This window comes from Urocampus carinirostris, chromosome 16 (genome assembly GCF_059441175.1).
Source record: "Urocampus carinirostris isolate Australia breed hairy pipefish chromosome 16, RoL_Ucar_1.0, whole genome shotgun sequence".
Classification (NCBI taxonomy): domain Eukaryota; kingdom Metazoa; phylum Chordata; class Actinopteri; order Syngnathiformes; family Syngnathidae; genus Urocampus; species Urocampus carinirostris.
Genome location: NC_142364.1, coordinates 19,624,669 through 19,631,372, shown reverse-complemented (window position 1 = coordinate 19,631,372; position 6,704 = coordinate 19,624,669). Strand labels below are relative to the sequence as shown.

General features: G+C 38.3%; 1 non-coding gene across 1 annotated transcript; it reads right to left on the bottom strand.

The window, feature by feature from the left end:
• Nucleotides 1-2,100: 2,100 nt before the first annotated feature.
• Nucleotides 2,101-2,173, bottom strand: trnah-aug (transfer RNA histidin (anticodon AUG)). The gene has a single exon. It is a non-coding gene; the product is annotated as a tRNA-His (tRNA).
• Between the last annotated feature and the right edge of the window lie 4,531 nt (nucleotides 2,174-6,704).

Genomic DNA, 6,704 nt, shown 5'->3' with positions numbered 1-6,704 from the left:
TAAATATGGTATTTCCTCCACACCCTTCTTACCTTTTTAAGCCCTGACCCATTTTATTGCCTGAAATATACATGAATGAATAAGTAATGAAGAAATAAAAAAAAGTGTTTTTACCTAGTTTATGTTTTGAGGGCTGGTTAAAACCCAAAAGAAATCCCCAAAAACCCAAATTTCTTTAACAACATTGTTTATCTGTCGCACATATATTTTCCTCAATGATTCAGGACCTACTATCATTATTGTCAAATGCCAAGGTCCAGCTCATCTCTGTACAGAGGGATGACACTTGAGAATGAAAAATAATGGCAACCAGAAGATGAAGGTGCTGTATCTTAGTCAGATCAGGAGGTTCCTACTAGTAGCCATGGAAACCAATCATCATATAAAAGAAAATAACAACCTGGAGAGGGATAGGAGCCGCCACGTTTTACTTGCTCAAAACACACCACAGTAAATGATGCCCCTACGACCCTAGTGGTTAAGGGATCTAACCAACCGACCAACCATGTCGCATAGTGGTCTACCCTTTTTTTCTTTGATTATTTAAAATATGATAGTTTTAGACACATTGCAGATTTCCATCCATCCATTATCTGCACCGCTTATCCTCAGTAGGGTCGCGGGGGTGCTGGAGCCCATCCTAGCTATCTTTGGGCAGTGGGCAGGGGACACTCTGAACTGGTTGCCAGCCAGTTGCAGGGCACACAGAGACAGACAACTCACTCACCCATTCACACCTAGGGACAATTTGGACCAGATAATTAACCTGACATGCATGTTTTTGGAATGTGGGAGGAAACCGAAGTGCCTGGAGGAAACCCTTGCAAGCACGGGGAGAACATGCAAACTCCACACAGGAGGTTTGATCTCATGACCTCAGAACTGTGCAGCACACGCGCTAACCACTGCGCCACCGTGCTGCCCTACAATGCAGATTTGATTCAGAAAATAAGTGCATTATGTAAACGTTTATTGATCAAATAATTAATCAATTCATCTTCTGAACTGCTTATCTACCCCAGTTCACCAATCATGAGTTAAAAAGTAAATTTGCACCAATTCTATTGACACATTTATCATCTTAAAGGGCTTTTGTGTATTTTTAGCGCCTCTCAGTGGTAAAAAAAAACTTCATTCATTAAAACAAGAACATTGATTGGGATAATAAGCAAAAAATCATGAATTGTCATTTAAACATGGATTTTCTTCTAAAGAAATATTAACTTACTTTACATAACACGAGGCTCACCTACTGGGAGCTGACAAGATTCACAGCCATCATACTCCTACGGGTACCCAGAAATCTCAAAAAGGCTAAAAAAAAAAAAAAAGATAAATATAATGGTGTGGTTTAGTCACTTCGATTCTTCCCCCTCCCCCTTGTTTTTGTCCGTTTTTATATTTACGTTCTTGGAAGGCTTAGAACATCTGTGCGGCAAAGTTTCTGCCCTGTGTTATTACTCGCTGACGCATAATGACAGGCCAGCGGAGGAAAATCTGGCAGTCAGCATACATGTGTGAGAAGTCGCTCAGTTCCCATCCGCCTCTGCTGCGTGGGAGAATAGGAAGGCGGGGACAATATTATTTACCAAGGCGACTGGTAATTAAATGTGTCACGAGAAAAAAACTATTTGTTTACTGTATTTAACAGCTGCAAGTTGCTTGTGAGTAATGAAGAGATGGGTTTCATGTGAGTGTGTACCCGCCAACCCCCATCCTTATAATGTTGGGGTTCAAAAAAATAAAATTCTCTCGGCATGGTGTATTGCAAAAATATGTTTGCAAATGAAAAATATTTGTATACATATAGTTGTAAATTTGGCTTCAATGTGAGTATGAACGTTGGGGGAATATCTGAATATTAGTAGCGATAAATTCAGCAACCCCGTATTTTGTGATTTTTACAAACTAAATGGACAATAACCATGAAAGACAAATTATTGACCTCATATAGGACTTTTTAATGGGACAAACTGTCAAAAAATCAATGCAATATCAATTAGAATAGAATATACTTTTATTATCATTGTTACAAAATGGGTTGAACATGTTGTAACAACAAAATTGGACATGGCACTCCAGATTCACATTTAGAGGAAACGAGCTAGCCAGGAGTTGAACCTAGAATCTTCTGATCCATAGTCAGACGCGTTATCCATTGCGCCACTAGCCCATTAATTGACTTCATCATGCAGTAGTACAACCGAATACTTAGCTTTTTGCTATCAAATCAAATTTGAGTTTAAACATTGATGCAGCATGTTAAAGCTAAAAGTTTCAGAAACATGCTCGTGGATGTAGTTGAATGTTGAGGATTATTAAGAAAACGACAATATAAGAGAAGTTGTACGTAATTTGGAACTTTGTCACTCTCTGTATAGTCTGTGAAGCCCTGAGACTTGAATTGACTTGACTAATAATTAATTACTAAATCTTGGTCAATTTCAAAATGTACATTTTTCCTATCAAAACCTCACTCCTCTCAAAGTACAAAGCAAATAAAGTTCTGCTGCCACCTACTGATAAGGAATAAAATGGCAGTTTCGCTGTTTATCACTGCAGAACAACACTGATATTTAGCAATGGTTCAAGCAGTATAAAAACTAATGTCCGAATAATCATTACATTGTATTCTTCCATTATCCATAACCTGCACTGCTTATCATCAGCAGGGTCACAGGGGTGCTGGAGCTCATCTCAGTTGTCCTCGGACAGTGAGCAGGGGACACCCTGAACTGGTTGCCAGCCAGTCGCAGGACTCAACTCGCTCGCTCATTCACACCTAGGGTCCATTTGGACATGCCCATTGACCTGGAATGTAGGAGGAAATCCCCACTAGCGCAGGGAGAACATGCAAACTTCACACAGGAACGTTTGATCCCATAACTGTTCCGCACACGCGCTAACCATTCAGCCGCCGTGCTGCCCCACCTTGTTTTCTTATCCGTGGCAATTTAAAAGAAAAGTGATTCAACTATAATGAGAAAAAAATACATTTAAAATGCATTTAGGTGTTTCAAGGGAAGAATTCTACAGCAGCTAAAGAATATAGATAGATAGATAGATAGATAGATAGATAGATAGATAGATAGATAGATAGATAGATAGATAGATAGATAGATAGATAGATAGATAGATAGATAGATAGATAGATAGATAGATAGATAGATAGATAGATAGATAGATAGATAGATAGATAGATAGATAGATAGATAGATAGATAGATAGATAGATAGATAGATAGATAGATAGATAGATAGATAGATAGATAGATAGATAGATAGATAGATAGATACTTTATTCATCCCCGAAGGGAAATTCACTTTTCCAGCAGCATCCCTAAGCTGAGAACAATCGAAAATAACTGAGAACAATCGAAAATAACACGGGAGCTGCTGGAGTGGCTGCCATTCGTGACGGCGCCGGAGAAACGATTCAATTTGAATCATGTACAAACAAACAAACAATTGAATCATGTACAAGAAACGATTCAATCTGAATCATGTACAAACAAACAAACAATTGAATCATGTACAACAAATAAACAAAATATGCATGTTTTGTTGATGTCATGCACTTTCCGGACATTTTCAACATCTTACCTAATGTTTACTATTATGTGTACAGTAATGCTAATTGTAATTCACCCTGGTCAATCCTGGAAGGGGGATTACCACATGTTAGGTCCTTTCTCAAGGTTTCTCTTTTCTCCTCACACTGAGGTTTTTGAGTTTTTCCTTGCCCGCATGCTGGTTTAAGATCAGGTAATTGTGTAATTTTGTAACTGTAATCCTGTGCAGTCCTTTGAGACATTTTTGTGATTAAGGGCTATATAAATAAATTTGACTTGACTTGACTTGACTTTTTTTAATCAATTAGGAAACGATGGCTGAGATTTGATCTTCCATCAACCCACCAACCACAAATAACGTTTGATGTATTGTAGGTTTTACAAGAATTTCTCCATCCATGCATTTGAATGATTACAATAAAAGTGATCTGCTGCACAGCAAGTCAAATGCTGCACACAGTTAATGAATTAACCTCCGGAGGTCCCCGATAACGGCAAACAGGGGGCCTTCAGTGCTGTTCATGTTAATTAAGTCAGCAGACAGGTTAGGGCTTCGGAGTTAATTAATGATTTTGCATTTATATTCTTGTGCACCTCACAGATTATGTCACTTCTTATCATACTATTTCTTTCTGTTCCACTCAATTTTCAGCATATGCTCACAGTAAAAACGGTAAGAATTCCCATTACCCTATAAGCCTTTTTTATATTCTGGATGGGTATTTTGTTCGTTCTAGCATCGCAGAGATATAAGATAAACATTGATTTCTGGCTTTATGAAATTGAAGAATATTCCCTGCAGTTTCAGAACATTGAAAAAAAAACTGAAACGTTTTAATGCAATCCCATAATCTCGTAAATAAAGGATTTGTCGATCCCTAAGAGGGAGCTATTTCCTGTGTTTTTAGTTGTTCCTAAGGGTAATTACCAGTAGTTGTAATTAATCATAATTGATCCTTCCTGCTGTATGTGGAATGAGTATTTTGGGGTTTTTCAATAACACTTTTTCATGGTTGGATAAAAACAATGACTGGCATATTTGTGGCACAGCCGCTGCGAGTGCGCTTGTGTGTGTGTTTTTTCCGAAGAGAATGCAACATTCATGCGAGGAAGGAGGAAATAAAAGCCAGGCTGTCACTTGCACGTCCGCACACATTCACATTTACCATTAAAGTCAAGTTGGTGGTGCTTTGGAACTTGAGAGGCTAAAAATATCTCAAACAGAAGAACGCATATTTCAGATCAAGAAGATGCTTGGTCAATGCAGTATTTGGTCACTTGCTATTTATATTTAGAGTAGGAAATGCATGTTTGTTATTGTCTCATTATATGCTAAAATGTATTTACAAAACTGTATTTTCTGCTGATTTAAAGGGGCAATGTGTAGTAGTGGACAACTAGATTTTGCAGTATTGTGTAGTGCCATCGAAAAAGAGTGCTAGAAAGCACAAGGTAGAATAAAAACTGTGAAGACTCGAAGTGACTAAACCGCACTACTGTATTATATCTCTACTTTTTTGCGCCAGTCTTTTTGAGGTTTTGGGGTACCCGTAGCAGCAAGAGGGCTTTGAATTATTTAAGCTCCCACTAGATGAGCCTCATGTTATGTAAAGTAAATACATATTTAATTAAAAGAAAATGCATATTTAAATAACAGTTCAGGTAGTTTTGCTAATGATTATAATCAGTGTTCTTGTATTAATGAGTTGAGTTTTATTTACCACTAGGAGGCGCAAAAATACCCATAGCCCTTTAAGATGACAAATGTGTTGTCATGATTACTGATGCAAAACATTTGGCGCCAAATGCCTCGGACTTTGATTTGCTCTCTGTTGCTATTTAAACCCACTCCTATCGGTCCCCTGTTGTCAGTCCGTCTGCGAACCTCAGATTACTCTAGGCAAGCCTTTTTCGACCATGACTCCCACCTGTTTTTGCTCCCGTCTGATCCCCGGCTTCGACCCGTTTTTTGATCCTGACCACGTCTACTCTCCTCTCCTGGCGTTCGACTCATTTCTGATCCCGATCACGTTTTTTGCTCTCCTGTCCCGGCTACTGACCTGTTTTTTCCTTTCCAGACACCACCATCGCTCGCCACGGAAGACCCAGTTCTGCGTTCAGAGCGACCTGCTTCCCACAACCAGCGATCACCAGATCGTGGGTGGGTGCAATCCTTTCCTTTCTTCCAATAAAACTGAGAGGAACGTAACACAAGTGGGTCCTGTGTCCATTCTGGTCCTGACATGTGTCAATAGAGTTTGATGGGCATTTGCTTTTTAACTTATGATTAGTGAACTGGAGTAGATAAGCAGTTCATAGGATGAATGAATGAATTATTTGATCAATAAGCTTTTACTTAATATGCTACAAAACTATTGTACACTTACTTTCTGAATCACATCTGTATTGTGTCCAAAACTACAATATTTCCCAAAAAAACAAACAAAAAAAAACATAGAGCACTATGCAACGTGCAGAACAAAAATAAGGTAAAGGTGGTGTCCGTAACTTCAAAATGTTCTACTTGCTGACGGCATCTTCTGGCTGAGTTCCTCATTGCGCTTGCAAGTATGTGAAAATCTTAGACGCGCTCAAATAAACTTCCCATTTTTTTCTTTTGGGGGATTTGAGTTAACCATTGAAACAGCTCTTTTCTTACTTTCACCATTTTCATCCTAGAATAAAAGAAAACTGCAAGCATGACCATAAGCTCAATCACCCCTCATCCCCTACCTTCTTTCCTCCAGCGTAATGCGTTCCATGGCCAGAACACAGAGGGTAAAAATAAGATAGAAGCACAAAGGCACAGAGGCAAAAAATATATAAAGGCTCTTTGAACTCAGATGGGCATTGTTAACACATACTTATTAAAGAAAATATTTAATTTAATTTTTTAAGGACACCTCAAACTACGCACTCTACGGTTAAGTGAACTGTGAAAATTCTGTGGGTGCAATTGTTTTTGGGGTAAGATTGTATTTCCGAGGTTTATTTTAATTGCCATTGTGTTGTTTTAAATTCTGACATTTGAAAGCATATCTAATAATGTCACATTTACACTCTTTTTTTGCAAACTCGCCTGCGCACACAAAAACAATGCTTGAAGATTTAATCAACTTGTTTTATTTCCTTT